At 39.3% G+C, this 24,938-nt stretch overlaps 1 pseudogene; it reads left to right on the top strand.

The window, feature by feature from the left end:
• The first annotated feature begins 21,517 nt into the window (after positions 1–21,517).
• On the top strand, positions 21,518–22,049 carry LOC124078077 (phosphatidylinositol N-acetylglucosaminyltransferase subunit P-like; annotated as a pseudogene).
• The last annotated feature ends 2,889 nt before the right edge of the window (positions 22,050–24,938 follow it).

Below are 24,938 nucleotides of genomic sequence, written 5' to 3'. Positions count from 1 at the left end.
CATTCTACCCTTGTTGCATGAGAGAAGCATAGGATTGATACCATTATTTGTGACTGAGTGAAGTTAAGTAACCAAAATTTTTTGGAGAAGTTGAACTTTGGTAAATTATTTTCTCTTTTTTCCCCCATATTTTTACTGGTGCACTATAATCATATATAATCACTGGATTGGTTGTTATATATTTGTACATATACACAATATAACAACATAATTTGACCAATATAATTCTACAGGATTTCCCCTTTCCCTTCCCTCCTCTCTCCTTCTGACCCTTTCCTCTACTCTACTGATCTCACTTTGATTTTCATGAGACCCACCCCACTTTCTTTTCCTTTCTCCTCTCTAGTTTTCACTTATGAGAGAAAACATTGGCCCTTGACCTTCTGAGTTTGGCTTATTTTGCTTAACATAATGTTGTCCAGTTCCATCCATTTTTCCTGCCAATGATATAATTTCGTTTTCTTTGTGACTGAATAAAACTCCATTGTGTGTATCTACCACATTTTCTTTATCCATTCATCCACTGCTAAACTCCTAGGCTAGTTTCCACATGATGGCTACTGTGAATTGTGCTACTATAAACATGGGTATGCAGGTATCACTATAGTATGCTGACTTTAATTCTTTAGAATAAATAGGAAGGAGCTGGGTCACATCTCATTCCAGGCAGAATGGAATTTTAGTAATTTAAAAGATGAAGAAAGATGTTGGGATGTGTTATATAATGCATGTGTGATTACTGAAGAAGGGATAAATATTTGAAGAAGGATCAAATCTGGTAGAAGGCAGAAGGAGGTAGGTGAGAAGACAGAAATGGCAAAAGAAAAGACAAGAAGTGGCAAAAGATCACTTCAAACAGGCAGATGCAGTTCAAGTTGCTTGAGACCTTCAAAGGCAACAAACTTGGAAGAATTTATTGGAATAGAGTCATGAAGACTCACTGGAGGTTTAAGTCACCAATACCACAATCCCAGTGTAAGATATGAAAAATTATTCTGGCAGCCATGTGCAGAATAATTTAAGTGGACAGAGAGAGAGTTTGAGGGTGAGAAAGAAGGGTATTCTTATAATCCAAGAAGCAAACCAGAAACTGGGTACAGTAGTGACACAGGGAAGAATTGGAAGACTCAAGAAGGGTCAGGAAAGGGCACAAGAAATAACCATAACAGCTCATGGAATAGGTCTATGGGGAACACTGCTCATTTCTGGCCAAAGCACCAACACGGCAATGACCTTCTTTGAGCGTGGCTATTGCTTCCTTGAATCCAAAAGACTTTAGCAATTTACCTCCCACGTCCCCTCATGAGTTCATTAGGCTTTCTCAAGTCTGAATGTCTACAAATACTTCTTGAGCCTGTTTACATCTTCAGCAGACATGATTTGTGAGAGTGATCAGTTGCTTTTGCAGGTGACTATTTGTGACCAAGGACAGACAGAAAAAGCTAAAGATAGCCCTGAGGTCTGGAGTCTAATGGGTCATGAGATAATAAAGAAGGCTTAGGAAGAAAAGTAATAGGGGGAGAATCCAGCTCTGAAGAATAGGAAATGGAATTGCAGAGGCACAGCCCAAGAATGCAGGTCAACAACGATTATTGCATTATAATGGCGGGGGCTGGAGGAGTCTCCAATTGGAATGCAGTGAGAGCAGTCCTACAAGACGGATCGCATTAATATGAAAAGAATATTATTGAAATCAAGAAGGTACAACAGAGGGCAACCAGAATGATACAAGGACTCAAGGACCTTAATTATTTACAAAGGTTGGAAATACAGTTGCTCTACTTTCCTCCTTAAAAAAAAAAGAAAGAAAGAAAAGAGAGAAGAAAATGGAAAGGGAATTCACTAAGAATGTCTTCAGTTCTAAGATAGCAGAATAGAGGGAGATTTGAAGGACCAAATGCCAAAGGAAAAGAAAAAAAGAGAGGATATGTACTTAAGCCCAGGAAAAACATGGCATTAAGTAAGTTTTAGGGTGTTTTCTTTACAAAGACAGGGGTAAATTTACGGTGCAAACTGCTATACAGGTTCAGATTGCTAATATATGTGTAGTGTATGTATGTATATGTGTATTTATACATTTACTATATATTTTAAGGATATAAACATTACAAAGGAAAAATAATTATGGGGTAACACAACTGCAGACTCAACTAGACTTACAGAGATTTCCTGTTCTAAAATTTCCTGTGTTCTTTAGCCCTTCCATGTAATTTTCCATGTTTTGACTGCCCATTGGCAAGATACAATAAACACTACAACAACCTAGGATGATATTCAAGTGAAACTTACAGGAAAGTAAATCTTATCTCAAGCAGTTAAAACACCACTTTAATCAAACAGCACGTTGACCACTCAGACCAACTACTGGACCACTGAAGAACATCTTCTGAGAAATAAATCAAAGAAGCACTAAAAACCTATTTTACCCCGGCAACCAGAAAACAAACCCCCACCATCCTCACCATGAACACTGATGTTTTTAATCTTTATTTTGACCATATTGTCACATAAAGAACAAGTATTTATTAAATGCTTACACTATAATTTGCAACCTATTTTTCAACATTAAATAAAACAGAAATGTAATACCTGGTCCCTACTCTCAAGGAAAGAATAATAAGCTTTTCTTGTCTGCAGCTGTGTTCCTTGGTTGGAGTGCTGTACCAGACATTGAATAGGAGCTCAATAAATCAGAGATAATAAGGGGACAGTATCAGCTCCCATTTATGGGGAACTATAAAAAGGGCTAGGCTTTGGGGATATATTCTCTCATTTAATCTTCATGAAGTGTTATAAAGTAGGTAGCATGAGCCCTCTTTCACAGAGACAAAGGGAGGCTAAGAACGTGATCTAACGGCATACATCCTATAAGCAGCAGAGGCAGGACACAAGCCCAGCTGTGCATTTTCCTCTAAGCCATAATGTGTCCCATAATCCAGTCGTGAAAATAAATGTTAGTGCTTGAGAAACAACAGGAAGTGATGCCAATGTGAAATACTTAAAAGTTAGGGTATGGGCCCACACTCCACATGTTAGAGAGGGTCACAGCAGATAAAGACGGGAGGGGCAGGGACTTCCAGAAGTGGGACCATCAATGGGCCTTCAATGCTGAGAGGACTAGAGTGTAAGATCACCAAAAACCAGCTGTGTATAGTTAGTTACTGGGAAGGACAGTAGTTTACAAATCCAACTGGATTAGGAGTAGTTGTTTTAGTCAGCTTTTTTGCTGCTGTGACTAAAGAACCTGACCAGAACAACCACAGATCGGGGGGGTTCACAGTCTCAATCCATAGACAGCTGGTTCCATTCCTTGGGGCTCAAGGTGAGGCAGAACATCATGGTGGAAGAGTGTGGTATAGAGAAGCAGCTCACATGATGATCAGGAAGCAGAGAGAGAGAGAGAGAGAGAGATCTCCACTTGCCAAATACAAATTTATCCACCCCAAACACACCCTCAATGCCCCACCTTCTCCAGCGGCACCCCACCTGCCTTCAATTACCACTCAATTAATCCTGTCAGGTGATTATTTCACTGATTGAGTTAAGGCTGTCATAACCCAATCCTTTCTTCTCTAAACCTTCTGTGTTGTCTCATGCATGAGCTTTTGGGGTCACCTCACCTCCAAATCACAACACTAGTATAGGAAACTATTGTCTATGTCTCTAGATCCCTCTTAACTTTGGGGGGTAAATTGATATAATCCACAATAAGAAGAGGGCATCTAAGTGAAATAAACCAGTCCCCCCAAATTAAAGGCCAAACATTCTCTGTGATTGTGGATGCTAACCCAAAACAAGGGATGTTGGAATTGGGGATAATAGAAATCCTCTGGACTAAACAAAGGGAAATGAAGGGAAAAAGGGGAATAGAAAAAAACAGAAAAATTCATTGGATATAACTTTCTTAGCCTTGTATTTATATACATGACCAAGGTAACTCCACATCGTGTACCACCACAAGAGTGGGAACCTAAATAGAATAAGTTATACTTTATGTACGTATATTCTGCCAAAATATATTCTACTCTCATGTATATCTAAATTTTTTTTAAGTTTGACTTTAAAAATTTTCATAAAAAATAAAAAAAGGAAGAGGGCAAAGTTTTATATTAATTTTTCCTACTTCTACCTAAGGTTTCAGTTGCTTCACACTATAAAATGAGTGAGTAATTTCAAAATTTATAGCAATGCATTATGGTGCTGGAGTTCTGTCATCCAAGATTGTAGCCACTGACTACAGGTGGCTGTGGAGCATTTGAAGTACGCCCAGCTCCAACTGAGAAATCCCATAAGTATAAGACACACAAATTTTTAAGACCTACTATGAGAAAAAATGTAAAATATTCCATTATTTTTTATATCAGTTACATATTGATAGTATGTTGGATATATTGGCTTAACTATGATATATTATGAACATTAATTTCTTCTTTTCTTTTTCTTTCTTTTTTTTTGGTTTTACATTTTTAAAGTGGCTACTAGAAAAAATTCAATTACCTAGGTGGCTTACATTATATTTATACTGGTCATGTTAGTTTTCTAGGGCTGCCATAACAAAATACCACAGAACCAGTAGCTTTAATAGCAGAACTTTATTTTTTCACAATCCTAGCGATTAGAAGTCCAAGATCCAAGTGTCTTGAGGGCTGCTTTCTTCTGAGGCCTCTGTCCTTGTCTAGTAGATGGCCATCTTCTCCTCCCAGGGTGTCTTCCCATGGTGTGTGTTTTAATTTTCTCTTCTTATTAGGAAACCGGTCATGTCAGATTAGGCACCCCCCGGTGACCATATTTTACCTCTCTAAAGATTCTGTCTTCAAATACAGTGACACTGCATTACTGGGGTTAGGATTTCAACATACAAATTCAGCCCCTCACAGGTTAACACTGTACTAAGAGGAAGGATGGAGATGTGATTGACTAGGCATGATACCTCCTGAAGTGTTTTTAATGTGTTTTAATGCAGACCTGAGATAATAATTAAGGTGAGGCAGAATTCCTCCTGGAGCTTAACAAAAATAGAAAGAGCAAGGGAGAGAAAGAGAGGAGAAAAGATAGATTCAACAATAGAGATTGAAACCAGAGAGAGAACAGAAAGTTGCCAAAGTTCTATCTGGCAAGAATTCCTAGGGAATTAACAAGGACTGGCAGTCATCTAATGTTTAATTTGAGGTCCCTGCTTTACAAGGACTGTCATGAGGAATTTTTTTTTTTTTAAGATCAGCAAAACTATAGGGAACACACAACCACTTGGTACAAGTAGTTGCCTTAAGAAAACAAAGCAAAAAGGACCATGTAGAACAGGGTTAAAACACACCCCAAGGGTAGATGGGAAGGAACACAGGAACCCTACAGGTCAAAGGTCTTGAAGAAGGAGGTGGTCAGAAGAGACTTACGTCCTTGACTCTCTACAATTATCAGCCTTAAGCTCCTCAGGGGAGTAAGTTCACAGTCTCCCAAGACATGTGGAGTAGGGACTTGAACCATTTGATGTAACTATTGAAGGCCTACAAAATATAGGGGATGCTTTAATACCAGGATTGTAAGTCTTACTATAATAAAATATGGGCTTTGACCATGGTTTATATACCATTTTCTCTATCAACTCATTTCTGTATATCATTTCACATGATTTTCCAAACATCACCTCATTTGATTTTTCAAAAAACAAAAAAACAAAGGAAAAACCATGTGAAGTAGACAATTGCCTGGCATTGCTTACCTTTCCCATCTTATGGATAAGATGACTTATACCGCCTGGCAGGTTAAACACCAGATATGCTCAGTGCTCTTTCAGTTCTCCCACCGTCTTCTTCCAGCGCCACCTCAAACAATAACATACGCACACACCTTTACATGTGTGGACCAGACTCTCAGGGCTTAGTTGTATGTTGGAATCTCTCACTAGTCATTGCTTTCCCTCTAAATTACTGTATTGTGCAACTCTAAATACTACTGATGGAGTGAGAAAATACATACCAGGAAATTGTCCAGGAAACTCATGTCAAATTGAAACATACTTAAAATCAACATGTTATAGTGATGCAGCCACATCAATGTTTAAAGCAGCTCAATTCACAATAGCTAGACTATGAAACCAACCGAGGTGTCCCTCAATAGATGAATGGATAAAGAAAATGTGATATATATACTCAATGGAATATTACTCAGCTTTAAAGAAGAGTAAAATTATGGCATTTGCCAGGAAATGGTTGGAGTTGGAGAATATCATGCTAAGCGAAATAAGCCAATCTCACAAAACCAAAGGCTGAATGTTTTCCCTTATACATGAATGAGGGGGGATGCTAATTCACAATAAGAAGGGGGGTGGCACTAGGGAAGAATTGCATTACATTAGATTAGGCACAGGAAAGTGATGGGGGAAGGGGAGGGGATATGGGGATAGGAAAGATAGTAGAATGAAACAGACATTATTACTGTATGTATATATGTGACTGCATGACCAATATGATTCTGCAACATGTACACTCAGAAATATGAGAAATTATATCCCACCTATGTATGATAAATCAAAGTGCATAAATGCTTTCTACGGTTATGTATAACTAATTAAAACAAATTCAAAAATTATTTAAAAAAAATAGAAACATACTTTTTTTTAAAGATATTAGCTGCATGTAACGTGCAAGTGTTCTAACAACTCTAATGCCTAAATTGGGAGAACTATTGAAGCCAGAATTAGGCAGTCAGTATAGATAGGTAAATCAAGTCTGGTCGCATCAAGGAGGCCAATTTTGAGTGAATCTGGCAAGCTGGAGACTCTCCCCTGAGGAATTGAAATGTTAATTCCTTCAGAGCCCTTCCTCCACCCTTATCAAGAACCTTGCTGATCCAACCTATTGCTAAGGTAACCAGTCCTAGGAATTGTCCCTCCCCACTGGAAGCTATAAGGTTGTTAATTAATGTGTCCTTGGCTGCTCCATCCTGCCCTTCCCCCTTCCAGCCCACCTTTTGGCCACCCTACCGAGCATTCCTGGGCCTAGACACTAGGCAGGAAGGAGAGTGAAAAGGGGGAGAAGGCAGGAGAACAAAGGAAGCCTGGGACATATGTAAAGGGCAGACCACCTCACTTCTTGGGATACCAGGATACCAGCTATGGCCCCCTTCTGCCTCCTGGGAGAAGTCTATGTTACCCCCTTTTAAAATAAACCCTGCTTTATCTGCTTGCCTCCGCGTGCTTCTCTAATGCTCAGACTTCTACAGGCAGAGAATCAGAACTCCTCACCAATAACCGGTGGTATCACTGGGTTATCACATCTCAACACCTCAGATCTGTTCTTTATTGTGATTATTTCCCAGGACAATGATTTAGAGATAGAAGATCGGTTGAAAGTGTGTCAAGAAGGAGAAAGGACATCTTAAACTTTTCCTTCCACTATCATCATGAAAAATGAAAACATAAAATGGAGAGAAAGAACCTCTCATTCGGTGATAGATAAAACATTTTAGTAAATACAGCTCTCCTTTTTTATTTCCATACATCATTCTCTTTCCAATATGAATTATTCATAAATCCCACCCTGATTCAAAGGAGAATTCTGTAAATTGTGTAAAAGCAATGTAGGAAACTAACTTGTCTTTACTATCTTTTTACATAGATTGTTTGATTCTGTTGTTTTTTATGAATTTATTATTTACATATGGACACAGGGTGCTATGCTAACATTATTTGCAGAATGATCTTAACCAAGAAAACACATAAGTATCATACATTATCTTCTTTTCCACTGGCTAGTTAGCAATGTTTGGTGGTTGATTTTAAAGAAACAAGTTTTTAGAAAAATTTTAGGAAAAAGGAGTCTCATTATAGACCAATGACAATTTCCATACATCTCCAGAAGGAAAACAAGGGACATTGTTGAAAACTCCTCAAGGCACCTTACTGTAGTTCTTGCTGCTCAAAGTGTGGTCCACAGAACAGCAGCAGCAGCCTCACAGTGGAGCTAGTCAGTGTCTCCATCGTGCTAAGTGAAATTAGCAGTAGTCAGAAAATCAAGGATCTAATGGTTCTCTCCTATGCAGAAGCTAGAGCAAAGTAAGGGGGGAAGAAAGGGAGCAGTCAGATACCATAAAGATAAAGAGGTCAGTGGAGCAGAAGAAGGAGGTTGAGGGGGAGGGAGGAAGGATAGGAAAAGAGAGGATATGCAGAATGAATTTGACAAAATCATGCTAAGTGCATATATAAATATGTCATAGAAAATTCCACCTTTAGATATATATATATATCTAAAGGTGGAATTTATGTAGATATATATATATCTACATAACCCAAATTGAAAATAAACAAATAAATGAGTGGAAGGTAGGCCAGTAGAGGAATTTGAATGGGGAGAGGGAGCTAGGGAGGGAAACTGGGAAAACCAGGGGCTAAAATGGAGTAAATTCTATTCTATGCATGTATGATTAGGTCAAAATGAACCTGTCTATTATGCATAACTATGAGGCACTAATGAAAGAAAAAAATAAGTGTAGGTTCTGAACGAACTGGTACTTGAGAGTGTCCACAGCTCATTCATACACTCAGGAAGGTTGGAGAAGCACTGCTCTAGATAATTCTCAGTTATAGCTCCCACATCCTGACAGAGTAGAAATTCAGGCCTCAGCAATACAGAAATATTTGCAGTTAAAAGTCATAGACCCTTACAAAAAAAAAATTCAGCACTGGGATGGGGATATGGCTTAATGGAAGAGCATTTGCCTAGCATGCTGGAGGCCGGGTTCAATCCCCAGCACTGAAAGAAAGGAGCAAAAATAAATAAATAAATAAAAAACCTTTAACATCCAGACTGTGTAACCTAGTACAGGGCTGGGGGGAATCATGGCAGTCTGAAATTCTGAAATACAGCATATATTCCTACTTCAAGTGAAGGCTGGAATTCCACAGAGGGACCCCAAACTGTTCTTCAGAGACAGACCCCCACATAACCAAAAAGATTATCTGGAATTCAGACTGGACATTTTTGCTTTGAATGTGAAGAATGGTGTGGAGGGGGTCTCAGGGACAGGAGTGAGAGGGGAACAGAAATGGTACAAAAGAGGATGCAGTTTAGGTGTTCTGGGCAATGAAGATAGGTCACAACACCATAGAAGAAGAGAGACAGGAAGGTAGCAGGATCAGGTAAAGGCACCATTCTGAGGCTAACTGAATCACAGGGGACCCTGCCAGTCTGGTGGAGGTCACACCCTAAGGAACAAATGGCTTTCTTGGCTCTCCTAAAGGAGATGCCACAGCACAGCATGAGTCACCTGTCCACTCTGCTCTCTGCAAATGCCTGCAGATTCCTGCAAGCTTTCAGGGCCAGAGGACTTGCCCTCGGGCCATGAGTCCCATCAGCATTTACACACCAAGTCCAAAGTGGCAATTGTGGGAGGAAAAGCGCCAACTGCCTGTATACTTTAAAAGAATAATCCAGAGTCTTTAACCTGTTAACAACTCCTGACAAACCCTGAGTTTGCCATTATTGGAAGAAATGATGCTGGGGCCCGACAGAACTGAGATTGCAGATTGATTGATTTTTTTAATTTAATATTTGTTCATGGGGAAGCTGGCTTCTTTATTGTGGCACCTGCTAGTGTCATTATAGTTACAAGGCCTGTTGGAGAGGCTTTATGTTGAAGGCTTATTTCTATTATAAATACTGGTTGGGGTGGGTGGTTAATATCCCAACAGTTTCCTGTTATACTGGGCTCAATCACTTCTGGCCCACACTGTTAAACACGCACATCATTTTTGCACCAAAAAAAAAAAAAAAAAAAATTAAATGTTACGCCAAAATCAACATCATTAATTAAGTTATGGAGTAAATATTATCCAAGTCAATCCTTATATTAATCACTAGTTTCAGATCAAGAATGTGAACAAACAAGTTGCTTAAAGCTCATGTTTGGAACCCAACATAGTTATTAAGGCTCAATTTAATAATTTATAAAATGAACTTTTAATAACTGAATGTAATATGAATGAATTATATTATTGTGATAACATAAAAATATATACATTGATTGCTAGAAAATTACTTAGAAAAACAACTCAGCACACAGATTTTCATTTACTTAAATTCAACAAAAGAATATCATGTAATGCACTGTTCTCAATCAGAAAACAATCTTCAGTCAAGGAATAGTTAAAATTAATCATACAATTTGAAAGGCGAGTGACTCACCCAAGATGGAGATTCAACCAAGAGATTTATTGAGGGGCTGCCCGGAAAGGAGAGGCAGAGGGCAGGGAGAGGGGAGGAGGAGGGCAGAGAGAAGAGAGGAAGAAAGAGAAAAAATGTAGAGGAGAGAAAGAAGAGGGCAGAGAGAGAAGGGCAGAGAGAGACAGAGAGCTTGCAAGCTTGGGCTTAAGAAGGGTTGAGTAGGCAACATGGCGGGTGCTGATTGGCAGGGTGACTCAGGAATGGCAAGGAGACACTGTGTCTTGCGGGGGATTGGTTGAGAAAACCTTTGAATTTGGCGCTCTTTGGATTGGCGCCTTTCAGAGAGTAGGGGGAGGGGTAAGGGATTCCATGATGTTTTTGCGAGAAGGGGGAGTCTCCCACACACCCAACACAATTTCTATCCCAACTTCCCCAACTCAAATACACACTGTCAAGTATCTACAGACACCACCTGGTAATAAGCAAAGATTCTATTTTCCCATATCAATACCTCAAATGGGTTTCACTTTAGGAAAGCAAGGTTTCATCCTGCTAAAGAATCTAGTAGTCAGGAGCAAAGACATGAGGTAAGGAACATTTGGACTCTAGACCCTTTGCTTTCCCTTTTCAGTCTCCTTTCTAGCTGTGTGTCCAAGGGCTGGCTAATCAACTTCTTTGTGTTTCATATTTCCTCCCTCATCAAGAAAGAGATATCATAGCAGTTACCACTGTGAAGACTAAACAAGGCAGTAGATACCTAATTCCAAGGAAGGGGCAGAGAAAGCACAAGATGAGCCTGGATATCTACATATTTTCTTCTTCCCAGAAAATATGTAAGTATTTAAAGAATGATGGGCACATGGTAAAAGTAGAATAACACTCCAAATCCCAATTTCCAAATCTGTGAATGTTACCTTACATGGTAAAGGAGAATTAAAGATAGATTTAAGGTTGCCAGGTAGCTGACTTTAAGGGGGTTTAAATTAGATAAGAGAGGTGGATCCAATGTAAAAACAAGCATCCTTAAATGTGGAAGAGAGAGGCAGCATACAGATCAGAGTCAGACTGAGACTGGAAGGCATTCGCCTGCTGGCATTGAAGATGGAGGGATGCAACCACTAACAAAGGAATGTGGGCAGGCCCCAGAAGCTGGAAAAGGCAAGGAAATGGATTTTCTCTTCAAGCCTCCATAGGAATATAGTCTTGCCCAGAATCTTCTGGTAATATAACTATATGAAACAGAAACTGCCAGCTTGCATATACACCAAGAGAGTGATTGACAAAGCAACAGTTAATATTTAAGGAATTTGAATGAATGGTACAAATAAATTATTTGTACTGAATGCAATTTTCACAATAGTATAGCAAAATTAAATTTAAAAAATGCTTTAAAAATTAAGTTTAATTTTCTAGCAATCAAAGTGTACATATTTTAATATTATCAGAATAATATAATATGTTATAATATATTAAGTTTGTATAGGGCAGTATCTGATCTTCAGCATCCCTCTCCCACTTTACACAACCAGGCAATTAAGTGTCCCCCTGACCTCAGAAAGAGAACAGAATTTGATCCTGGCTCTGACCCACAACCACTGTACAAGCAGAAGAAAGAGTCCTTGTATTGGGAGCAAGGGGTTAAGATAAACTCTACCCACCAAGTAGTGAAACACACTCGAATTCCTCCTTCTTCCACTAAGCTTCAGAACACAGTCAACTGTTTTGATGTTCCCCATCCCCTAGCAATTGACAGAAGTTTGAATTACTTCTCTCGAGAGAAATTAACCAGCCCTAGAGAAAAGACCTACACATACAGGACCCCTGGCCCCAACACACAGACACACCCCACTGAGAAAGAGCAAGGCAGCTGCTCAATGAAGCCCACAGGTTGAGGGGTTCATATACACACACTGTGGGAGGCAAAGTAATGATCCCTCAAAAGTGTCTACCACCTCATTAGAATGTGTGAGTGTTAGGTTACATGACAAAAGGGATATTAAGGTTGCAGATGGAATTTAAGTGGCTAGTCAGTCAACCTTAAAATAGGGGAACTCTCCTGGATTACCAAAAGGATCCTTAAAAATGAAAGAGGGAGGCAAAAAAAAAAAAAGATAGAAGTCACAGGGAGATGTGACCATGAAATAAGATGAATGATATGAGATGAGAAGGACTCAAACTGCCTTCACTGCTTTGAAATTGGAGGGAGAAAGCCATCACCCAAGAAATGCAGGCAGCCCCTAGACACTGGGAAGACCAAGGGAACAGATCCTCCCCAAGAGCTCCTAGAAATCAAAGTGACACTGCCACATTTATTGTAGGCTAGTCAAATACATGTCCGACTTCTAACCTACAGAAATGTAAGGGGATAAATCTGTGTTGTTGTAAGCCTTATATCTGTGGTAATTTGTTAGAACAGCAATAGAAAACACACACACATAATTTGCCTTACGTGATTCTCATCTTTTTTTATTTTTTTATTTATATATGACAGCAGAATGTATTACAATTCATATTACACATATAGAGCACAATTTTTCATATCTCTGGTTGTATACAAAGTATATTCACACCAATTCGTGGCTTCATACATGTACTTTGGATAATGATGTCCATGACATTCCACCATCATTGTTAACCCCCTGCCCCCTCCCTTCCCCTCCCACCCCTCTGCCCTATCTAGAGTTCATCTATTCTTCCCATGCTTCCCCTCCCTATCCCACTATGAGTCAGCCTCCTTATATCAGAGAAAACATTCGGCACTTGTTTTTATGGGATTGGCTAACTTCACTTAGCATTATCTTCTCTAACTCCATCCATTTACCTGCAAATGCCATGATTTTATTCCCCTTAAATGTACAACCAAGAATCACAGGCAGATGAGAAGTGCACTTCTTACATGAAAGACAGAAGTAGAAACAAAAAGAAAAAGAATAATAGTAAGGAGAAGGAGTAAAAGAAGGAATAGACAACAGCACAAAGAATGTGGAAGGCAATAATGTTCTCAAAAAATTAAGTGGAAATACTGCATGCATGAAACAATGACAGGGTGCTCTTTATTTCCTTTATTGAATACTTATGTATAACTTACTATGTGCCAAGCACTATACTAAATGCTTTACAAATATTAAAACATTTAACCTCCACAACAACCCTGTGAGATAGGTAATGCTATCTTTATTTTAAAGATGAGGAAAGAGTCACAGAATGGTTAAGTAACTTGTCCAAGATAACATAGCTGAGTTGGGTTATCAACATAGGCAGTCTGGCTCTAGAGTCCGTTTAAAAATACTTAGATCATGCATAACCAGAGAAATAAAAAGTTTTGCTCCATTTGTATTAAAAATTAATTTATTAATAAAGAAATAATACTTAGAAATTAAAAATATAATAGCAGAATTTTTTTAACACTAACTGATTTGAGCTATAAAATTGAGGCAATATTTTAGGAAGAAGGGAAAAATGCAAAAAGAGATCAGAAATAGAAACAATGATAAAAAAACTTAGGAAATTCAACATCCAACTATTAATATTTTCCAAAAAAAAATGATAATGAAGAAAATCAAAGCTTTGTGTGTGTGTGTATGTGTGTGTGTGTGTGTGTGTGTCAATTTTCTTTTGATTCTCTAACAAATAATCACAAGGAATTATTAAAGAAACCAAGGAAAATTTCAAAATTGTCAGAAAGAATTTCTACATTAAAAAGGTCTATGAGTGTTCAGCATAAGAAACAAAATATCATCATTATCAGACCACATAAAAATTTCAATGGTACGTATAAGAAGATTTTAAAAACTTTCTGAGGGGATATATAACAGATGCTTTTTAAAAAATTGAAAGAACAATGCCACCAGATTTCATCAGCACTGAAAGTTAGAAGACAATAAAGTCATGCTGCCAAAATTTCAGGGTGAAATGAGTTCTATACCAGAATTCTATACCCAAACTGTCAAGTGCCTCATAGGGGGAAAAAAACAGTTCAAGATATATAAGTTCTCAGAACTTTAATTCCTATGTGCTCTTTGTCTAAAAACTCATAAAGATATGACCCATCCGAACAAATAATCAAAACAGAAAGAGAGAGAGAGAGAAAACAAATATGGGAACAAGAAATAGGCCATCCCAATCCCAAAGATAATGATAAAAGGAAGTCCCAAATGACAGCTACACAATGGCCTACAAAGCAACGTCTCCCTATAGGAGCAGAAGCATGGAGGGTTCTAGTCTCCTAGAGGAGCAAAAAGTAAAAGTAACTGGTAGCTCACTTAAAGTGTTTAAACCGAGAGAAGTATTACTGTTTTTAAAGAATTTGAAGGAAAAAAAAATTGTGATAATTATGCAGAAAGCTAAGTTTTTTAAAAGTGAAACCATTATGAGCTCCAAGAAAATCCAAAAGTGACACAAAAAATTTCCTATCTGTAAATAATATTTGTAAGATCATAATAAGGAAAACTCCTAAACTGAATTTTTCAAAAGCTTTGGAATAGCTATAATGTAAGGATAGGGAGATGGAAGCAGTATCTCAGGAAAGCCAAGTTCTAATCTCACAAGATAGAAACTCAGTAAACAATGTTTAAAACAAAAAATTTAAGGGGCTGGGGATGTGGCTCAAGCGGTAGGGTGCTTGCCTAGCATGCGTGCAGCCCAGGTTTGATCCTCAGCACCACATACAAACAAAGATGTTGTGTCCACCAAATGCAAATTATTCATTTTTAAAATATGGAGAAAAATAACAAGAGAAACAGCCAAAATAGTTAAAGTGATTGTCTCTGGGAAAGGACACTCCAAAGTGGGAGGGGAGGGTAGAGTAGAAAACAGGGTTTATTCCATTATAAACCTTATATAATACAATTTTACTCCTTTTTTCTCTTTTCATCCTTCTTTCAATTCACTCAATTGTATACAAGCATCATTTTGATAATAAAAATTAAACATAAATGCCTTGAACAGGACTTGGCACATAGTGTGTACTCAATGAATAATTGATGCTGATGCTTTTGCTGCTGTGATCTTTGTTAAAGTGAGAATCAATCCATATTCTGCACAACAGCCCTAAATTATTTTATTATTCTCTATTTCTCCATTCAAAGAAAAAACATGTTAGTTAATCAAACTCTATACCTGATATCTGAAGATGCACTAAAAATATTGAGAGTCAACCCTCTAAAACCAGATACAAAGGTTTTCTTTAAGGTATGCTATGGTCTGAATGTTCAAGTCCTCCCAGAATTCATAGATTGAGACCTCACCCCCACTGTGATGGTGTTAGAGTGGGCAAGGGGTGGGGGAGCAATTAGATCATGAGAGGTCTGCCTCAATGAATGGAATTTGTGCTCTTATCAAAGAAACCCCAGAGAGGTAGCCAATGTCCTCCACCACATGACAGTCAGCACAAGGGTACCATCTATGAACCAGGACCAAGCCTGCACCAGACACCAAGTCTGCTGGCAATTTGATCTTCAACTTCCACCCTCCAGAACTTTGAGTAATACATTTTTATGGCTTTTAAGTTAACCAGTTTATGGTATGTGACATATGTCTTCCATGATCGATCAATGTATACTTACATCATTGTTAATCAAGGATACATTATATAAGTATGAAATCATTTATATAATCATTTTCCTATTTTGGAACATTTAGGTTGTCTGAATACTTCAATACTATACCCAGTATTGCAATAAGCATCTATTACATTTATATAATCATTCTCCTATTGTTGAGCAATTAGGTTGTCTGAATATGTCAATATTATACCCAATATTGCAATATGCATCCTTGTTGATATGATACAAAATTCTCGATGTCTGAAGTTGTTTTTCACCACATTAAATAGTGAAAGAGGTGGTAAAGAGGATCCTTTATATTCACAAGTTGTCACAAAGCTGCAAAGCCTAAGAAAAGAAAGTGATATAGAATGAGTGGCTGTTATTATAAAAACTAGCTCCTGGCCTTCACGCTTGAAGTTGAATGAATAAAATATTTTATATAATTCATATCAAGTCACTGAGTCTAAAATTCAGTGAATATGCCAGCATAAATGTCCTTTTGAACTTATTATGCTATTATCAACCTACAGCATTATATTTTTAGAACACTTATAAAATCATTATCCCATAAGTTGCTTTAACATTATAATTTGATAGTTTAATCAGTCACCAGCGCTGTGTAGATACAAAATTGAAATATTAAAATAGAGTATACTTCCTACTGTTTGATTTTGAATGTCCACCAACTTTGGCTTGAGTCTGGTAGGACCCAAGAGAAAAATGAAAACTTGCATTGTCGTTTACCTAACCATCTGGGCAAACAGACTCTTGTCCTGTGTTTACTGTCCTCTACCAAGCTATTCCGGTAACAAAAGATGTCCAGGGAGTGAGGTGACTTGATATTGCTCTGAGATCTCTGTGTTAGCTACACTGTGTAGGTAAACATGAGTTGTGATTGTGAGGAGTGTGGCTCTATAGATGGGTACCCACATGATCTCAGGACACACAAAAAAATTTGCATTGTATACAGAAAGTTCGAGTTATTTAAAATAGACACTAAAATTGTGAAGCAAATTATATCATAGGAACACAAGGCACCAAACAGCAAGCAAACATAAATAAGTTTTAAATCATTCATCTCTGTTTGCAAGAATATTAAATCTAACTCACAAGCCTCCTTATTTCCTTTCCCCTTTTGTAGGCTGTCCTTCCTTGTCTACATTTCTTGATATATGTTGGTCTCATCAAACATTCAAAGCCATAAAAATCTCAGGGAAACATTTCACCCCCTGATAGACCATTCTGAACGTGGCTGACTCTGGGAGCCTAGGGCCACCATCTGTTTTCTGGGACTCCTTGGGCATTTGGAGGGCTTTTTTTCTACTACATAGATGGGATGAGTTCTGCAACAGAAATAATCACTTTTGGGTCTCCTCAAACAGCCAATACTCCCAAAGACCTCAGGGTATATCAATGGGAACTTTTTAGAATCTATCAGTTGTTCGTGGGGAAGGACATGAAGATCAAATAAGAAAGCATTGCCTCTTTGTTGGACCCTTAAATCAAGCTCCACAATAACTAGATTGTGACACAGAAATTTGGGTGCAGGGGGTGACTGGGTGTGTTTTAGGGGATCAATACTTTGGACAAGTGAAGGAAGCAGATTAGAGAAGAGGAAGAAGTTGAATCTTGATGTACTTGGAGCAGAAACCTTGGCATTTCCCACAGGAAGCTCCGAATCTAGGATGGCTTTTCAAAGTTGTCCCTAACTGAGGTAAAAGGATCTGGTCCTCATAACCCTTGCACACCCATCATTGGCTGCCTCCTAGGAAGAGAGGATCTCTCTTGGTCTGAGGGTAATTCATGAACAGGGTCTTAGCCCAGTAGTAGCCGTATCTCCCAGAAGTAGGAGACTGAGCTCCTATATCCTGAAGGGAGATAGGCAGTACACTAATACATCTGCTATACTCACCCACTCTCAGGAGACATTTCCTGATGTCTCAGAATACAGCCAACTCTATGTCAGAAGTTCCAACCTGAAGAAGTGACTGCTATCTTTAGACATAGGAGGGTAGCAGGAAGGAAGGTATTTCACAGGGACCACAAAGGTCCAGCGATCCTCAAATTTAATACACACAGTTGCTATGAAAACTACTGCAGTAGATATTAAAAGCCGTTTCAGATTAAGGAGCATCCTCAGACATACACATATATATCAACTTCGTACTGCTGTCTGGCCCGTGGAATAGCAAGCCAACTGGACAAAGCAGGGAGGTAATATCCCAGAACAGATTCCCAAACAAGGAGTGATGAAAGTTGGTCATCTTGCCCCTGCGTGACACAACCCAAAGCATATCCTGCACAGAGATCCTCTATTGCCTACAATGTCAACCTTTTCGTTAATACTCCATTTACTGACCCTCCCTTCTTCCCTGATTTCCCCAACTTCTACTATAATTCCTAGGATCATCTCTTAATAAATGACCTGCAACCAAATCTTTGCCTGTCTACACATCTGCCTTGGAGGGAACCCAACCTAAGGGGAAAAACGAAGATTTTCTTCATCATTGTTCATCATCGTTGTGATGCTGTCTCTAGAAGTAGGATGTAAACTTATCCCTGCTGGGAAAAACCTCTTGCCACATCCTCATTGTCTTCTCCAAAAGTTCTAGAAAATAAATGCCCTCTGGTATCTTCACTTTCTGGTTCTTTACATGTAGGAAAGGATCTATGGATGGATGGATGGATGGATGGATGACAAATAAATAGATGATAGATAATGTGTTCTGATGTTTTTATGACAGTTCTTGTCCACGTGCCAAGGTCTGTAAATTTTTTCTTAGAAAGCTCTAGCACTGTCACATATTTCATTCTGGCTGCCTACAATGCATCCCTCCTTCTATGCACAGGATCTTGGGTTCCCTTTAAGGAAGCAGCTCTGCCCACACTCAACTCCTGTGGGCTCCCTGGAGCTGACACTTTATGACCCACAGCCTCCCAGTTCCTCCAGAAGCACAGGTCCTGAGACATCTTTCTCCTGTTGAACCCACACCCTGCCCCAACCCATGGCCTTCTCTTGCACTTAAAATAAAACTTCAACAACTGTTGTCATCTAAGAGTTTCCAGGTATCTTGACCCTGCCTTCTTCTCTGACCTCCTCTCATACTCCTCTACACCCTTTTCAGTCTGGCTTTCTCTTCTCAGCCTTGCCAAGCCCATCCCTGCAGTGCAGTACTTTACCTGTAAACTCCCCAAACTGCTGTTTACTTTCTGGCTCTTTCTTGTCACTTAATTCTCAGACCAGATGTCACCAGCTTCAGAGAGGGATTCCTTCCCACCCAATCTTAGGTAGTCAAGCCTCCAGTCACTATCACATAATCCTGTCTTATCTCCGTCAGAGCCCATGACAATATGGAATTATATTTTTGTTGTTTTACTCATTTGGTGTCTGATGTCCCTGTGGAAACATGAACTCCACAAAGCCTGGGTGCTATCGTTCCTGTTCATTCTGTTATCCTCAGCACCTAGACCAACATCTGAAATATTGTTGGTATTCAATAAAGATATTTAAAATAATGAATGAATGAAATGCTTTCTGTTTATTTACATGGCAAAACACAAGCTTAGAGGAAAACAGAAAGCATCTACTCCAAAAATTATCAATCATTGTTTTAAAACACAGTACGATCTTAAAGTCTAAAGGCAGAAGTATTAAATAACACAGAATAGAGCCATCATTCAGATGATCATCGGCTATCAGCTTTCAATCATCATTATAGGTTGTCAAGAGATGTAAGACCTAAGGGTCCTTCTAATTCCAAACATACTTAATAATCTGAAATTCATTATCCCAGATTGAGTTATTTGTTGCTTCACAGTGTTACCATAATAGCAGGCTAGTTAATAAAAATAATATAATGACAACAATAGCAAGAAGTTGACATCGCTCTTTCCTTTGATTTACAGAGATCCTCTAGACGCAGGATTGAAAGGCAGCTGATTTCTGAGTCAGGCAAAGAAGTCCATCATAGTTATGGATACTTCAAATCAAATCAGCAAAATGCGCCATCCATGGTAACTCATGAAATATATGTTGATGGATACTAGCAGGCAAAGAGGAGGGAGAAACAGGTGTCCTAGAAAGGATATGTGACTGTGTTGTTTTACCAAGACAAAAAGGAGCAAAGGCTGAAAGATTTAGCTCTTCCCAACGACAACTTTGAGAGTCTGTGGTGATTTATTTGACAGGGAAGAGGAGGGCGGGCTGCCCTCCTCTATGGAATCAGCTCCTTGATTATAAACACTCAATAACTTTCCGGTTGAAAATGCATTTTCCCTCTCGCCTATCGGTATCTGCCGCCTGCTTTATTATTTCCTATTAGGAAATGCTATTTAATTCCGTCCACAGCTTGGCGACCTTTGTGTGGCTTCCCCATTTAGGAAATTTACAAGTAAATCACAAAGAAGTATGTACACATATGCTTATAAAATATACATGCACTTGTAAATGAAAATGCACCAAACGGCAAAAAAAAAAAAAAAAAAACTACATGCATTGCAAAAACTGGGCATATGCGCGCATAAGAGGTGGGAGGCAGGTGTTTGGGAAATCTTCACACCATCCCAATATTTTTCTAATGGTTTCCATCTCCAATGCAAGGGAGAATTTGGAAAACATTAGCGACTATGGTGTGCTCTGAGCAGTGACATGTAGCTGGCAACGTGGTGGGTGGGATCCCCCCCCCCTATTTTCCCTCTAACAAAGAAATAGGGTGAGTTTATTAAAGCATAAATGCCATTTTCATCCTGCAATGTTAACTGTGTGGCTGGGATCCCTGAGGTACAGAGGCAGTCAAAGCAAACAGCTGTGCCACCTACTTGCAACAGTTGTACGCCCACCACACAGCACTGAGGGGAGGAGCAGGTCAAAGAGAGCCGTAAAGAGGATGGGGAACCTGGCTTAGCTCACTCCCTGTTAGCCCGAGGGAAAATCCAGCCCTCGGAGGGTAGGTATTGTATATGCTGCTCAGAGCACTGAGCATTCTCTTGCAACTTGTCTCCTATAAACCACCTACTGCATTTTTATATTCTACAATCACATAGACCAAAACAGTGTTTAGCAAATTAACAGAAAACTAAATAAAAGGCATATCAACCAACCTAGCAGGCAGCTTGAAGATGATCCTGAGTGGGGGGTGGCAGCAACTGCTGTTTTGGTGGCAAGTGATTGCTTCACCATCCTTGTCTCTCGTGGCTCTGGGAAAGATGGGGCACTATGGCCAAGCCATTATTAGGTTATCTTAGTGGAGCCTTAGGGTCGCCCCATGCCAGCCTGCATCAGCAGAGGATGTATTCGGAGAACTCAGGCAGAATGAAACTGAACCCCGCTTTGCAGACATTCAAAGGCAAAGAGCTCTCCTGGCTGCTTGAAATTTGGCTACCCTGTCAGCCTGGAGTGGCAGACAGAGGAGAGAGCTGCACCTACCTCATTCCTCCCACCCCACCGTGCAACCCCCCTCCCAGCTTCTGTGTGTAGGAAAAGTTCAATCTTTCTCCCTTCCACAGAACTCTCTTCTACCTTGATTCCCCGGACACCATTCTCTCCTCCTCTCCTTTAATCACCTCTGTGACTCTCAGATATTAGTGCTGCTCGGGTTTCTGTAGTAGTTCCTGTTCTCAGTGAATACGCTTTTTGTGGGCATTTCCCTTCTCGCTATCTTTATGCTAACAATTCCAAAGCACTTATTTCCTTCCCTAGTGTTGCTCCTGACCTCTGGACCCATACATACAACTGCACAATAGACATCTCTTCCCCGGAATGTTCATATAGGAGAGGTTTAGAAACAGGACTCTGCATGTTCCCACTCAGTGATGGTCACAGTGCCCAGGAGCCAGGGTTTGGGGATGCTGTCACACATTTCACTCAGTCTTGCCCCCAACTGCCATTCCCAATGGGCATGTGCACCCAGAACTCAGAGCTGGGATGGTCTACAGTCACAGGGAAAGGTGGAAAATTCTTTGTCACCATGATCAGTAAGAGCTATTTATGGCTTTGTTCTTTTCTTAGTTTCTGATTTGTCTCATAGTTGATAGGTTGTGGGTTGTTATTCCTGAATCTTGGCAAAACTGCATAGGCTTAATCTATTGCCCTCAAAACTACTGGACAGTTAGTTATATCACCTGTCTACCTCCTTGTTACTGTAGTATTGGGTTACCTGCTCTTATTTGGAATTAATATAACGAGTACCTCTCCATTCCCCTCCATTCATATAATCACAGATAGCCATGCTGAAGATTAACAGTAGGACAGAAACCAAGAAGAGGCATCTCAGTGTGAAGAGAAGTTCTGATTAACTTAGTAAACCAAATGTTCTGTCTTGCAGCCAAAGAACTTTATATCTAGTTGTGTGTAAACATACTTACACCCAGAATTTACTTATTTAATTTTGCCTGTAATTATACTCTCTTTCTCACCAATACCCAGTATTGAGATGTTCAAAAAAGTGAAACTTGATCTTCTCATAGATTAAGTTCAATATGTCTTCAAAAATTAGTTATGAATGATCAGAGTAAATAAATTATAGGGTAATGAAGTGGGAAAAGAAGGCTTGTCCTAAAACTACATTTGTGTAGCATGCATACCATATTTACCACAACTTTGGCTATAATTGGGATGGCCATCTAGACAGCTAATTGAAATAATGAGAGGCTATGACTCATTCTAAGCTACCTCTTGATTTGAACACTGATATCTGGATGTCCTGCATACATCCCAAACTTGGTAAACTTGGCTAACAAATCAGAAGCCCTTATCCCACATCCCCTCTCTCAGAGAATGGTATTCCCATCTATCTGGTCATCGAAACTCTAAACTGAATATCATCTGGAGTTCCTGAGTATCTCCCACCCCCACTCAGCCTTTATCTTTTGAGTCATTAGTTCTACAGTTAACCTGAGTTCTCTTTCTTGGAGCTCTGCTTGCTTAACCCAGCCTTCAGTCTCCACAGGGTTGGCCCTGTCTCCCCTGTGAGCAACTAGCTGGGCTCCTGCTGAAAATCAGAAAATTACCCTAAACCACAATGATTTTTCTCATACCATCTTCCTTCTTATTTCTTTCCTTTTCTCTTTCATATGTTGGGAATTGAACACAAAGTCTTGCACATGCAGACAAGTCCTCTACCACTTAGCTACATCCCCAGACCTTTTTATTTTTTATTTTGTCTCCCTACATTGCTCAGGAACAGGAACTTGAGATCCTCCTATCTCAGCCTCCTGAGCAGCTGGGAGTACAGGTGTGCATCACTGTGCCTGGTTCCCATATCATCTTAAGCATCATTACTGCCCAGGTAACTTCTCCTGTGTCTTGTTCATTAAATAAAATGTTCTTGGATACTGACCCCAGTCTAGAACAAGCCTCATTCCAGAAATTGTCAAATAGGCTGCTGAGCAGTCCCTGAAAGGACCTGGTTTACTGAGTGCAAGTTCCAAGCTTCTGTTTTTTTCTTTCATAATTGGTTTTCACTGACGTCTCTGCACATTTCCTCAACTAACCCAGTTTCTCAGAGTTATGACAGTTTATTTAGGCAGGATACAATACACTATCAAAACCTCGAATATTGTTCCTGTGAGAGCTTAAATAGGCCAGGTACTTATCCTGCATGGAATTCTACATGAATTGAAGTCCCAAGTAGCTTCTACCACCTCAAATATGTGCTATCCAAAATTGCAAAAGCAGGAAAAGTGAAAGCATGGAGCAGGTACACTCTCTCTAAACTGTTTCAGACCAGAAGTGACACAGCATTCGATTTACATTCCATTGTTAAAAATTAGCCACATGACCCCACTTACCTGCCCCGGGGATGGGAAATACAGAGGACATGAATATTCAATCAGCACTAATTAATATTACTTCATAATTATTTCAGGAAGCTAAACATTATCTCTAGGGTTAGAAAGAGCTGAGAAAAATGTAGGCTGATCCAAGAGTCATAGACATCTGCATCTAATAAGAATAGCAGTTGGGCAAGTAAAACGTGAGTACCTCCATGGGAGGCTCCGGCCTGGGAATTACTCAGAAGGCGAACTCACACATTGAAAGTCTGCCTTGGTAGATGTTCCCTGATAATGAAATGGTGGCTTGCTTATATTTAGGGTGACACTGAGTAATTGATGGCTGTCTGACAAACCGGCAGAAAACATACAGACATTCTGAAAAGTTCATTAAAAACACACACACTTAAATAAACCAAGATGACTCGTGACTCTCTTCCCGCCTGCGATATAATTAAATAAAGCTTTATCTAACCATTTACTTGTACGCATTAGGGACTCCAACCAGGGCCTTCTTCCTCCCAAGACTTTAATATGCCCTTATCTGTTTGTACTAATTGAATTTTCTTATACTGCCACATGGGCATCTGCTAATAAAAGATGGGAAGTCAGATCTGATATGCCTATGAGATAATGCTAGGGTTTGTAAAGATCCCTGAGTGACCTCAGACCTTTAGGGCCTCAGATTCAAAACTGGAGGTAGGAAAATTTTATGACTTCATACTGTATGATTCTATCCTTATACAAAAAGGAGGGGATTCCCCAAAACCTCAAAGGTTCATAAAGGCCACATGGACAAGTAAACCAGTTTAGGTGGAAAGCATAACACACCATCAAGCTAGACTTGACTAGTCTCAGTAGTGGTTCTCAAAAGTAAGCACATACTGGATGTGGTGGTACACACCTGTAACCCCAGTGACTTGAGGCTAAGGCAGGAAGATCACAAGTTCAAAGCCAGACTCAGCAATTTAGCGAGGCCCTAAGCAAATGAGTGGGAACTTTTCTCAAAATAATAAAAAAATAATAATAATAAATGGCTTGTGGTGTTGCTCAGTGGTTAAGTGCCCCTGGGTTCAGTTCCCAGTACCAAAAAAAAAAAAATTAAGAATGCATGTTAAAAACACAGATTGCTGGGATCCACCTCCAGCATGTCTACCAAGTTTTCTGGGGATGCCAATGCTGCTGATCTAGGGACCATAATTTGAGAACTACTGATTAAGAAACAGGTAGGCTCACAGTATTGTAAGATATTCCACTTTTTCAAGAGAAACTGAAAAAATGGATTTATATGTAAAATTTCCCATTTTAAAAAATCTTGGCAACAAAACTAAAACCATTTTACAAGACTCTGTGAGGCAAATAGTATTCAGGGTAAGTTTCTCCCTGATCTGTTCACAACTCTACCATATGCTTTTGACCAAGGAATCAAACACACACACACACACACACACACACACACACA

Source organism: Marmota monax, unplaced genomic scaffold (assembly GCF_021218885.2).
Source record: "Marmota monax isolate L192 unplaced genomic scaffold, Marmota_monax_Labrador192_F-V1.1 WCK01_AAM20220418_F8-fsc00278, whole genome shotgun sequence".
Classification (NCBI taxonomy): Eukaryota; Metazoa; Chordata; class Mammalia; order Rodentia; family Sciuridae; genus Marmota; species Marmota monax.
This window is presented reverse-complemented; position numbering and strand designations above follow the sequence as displayed.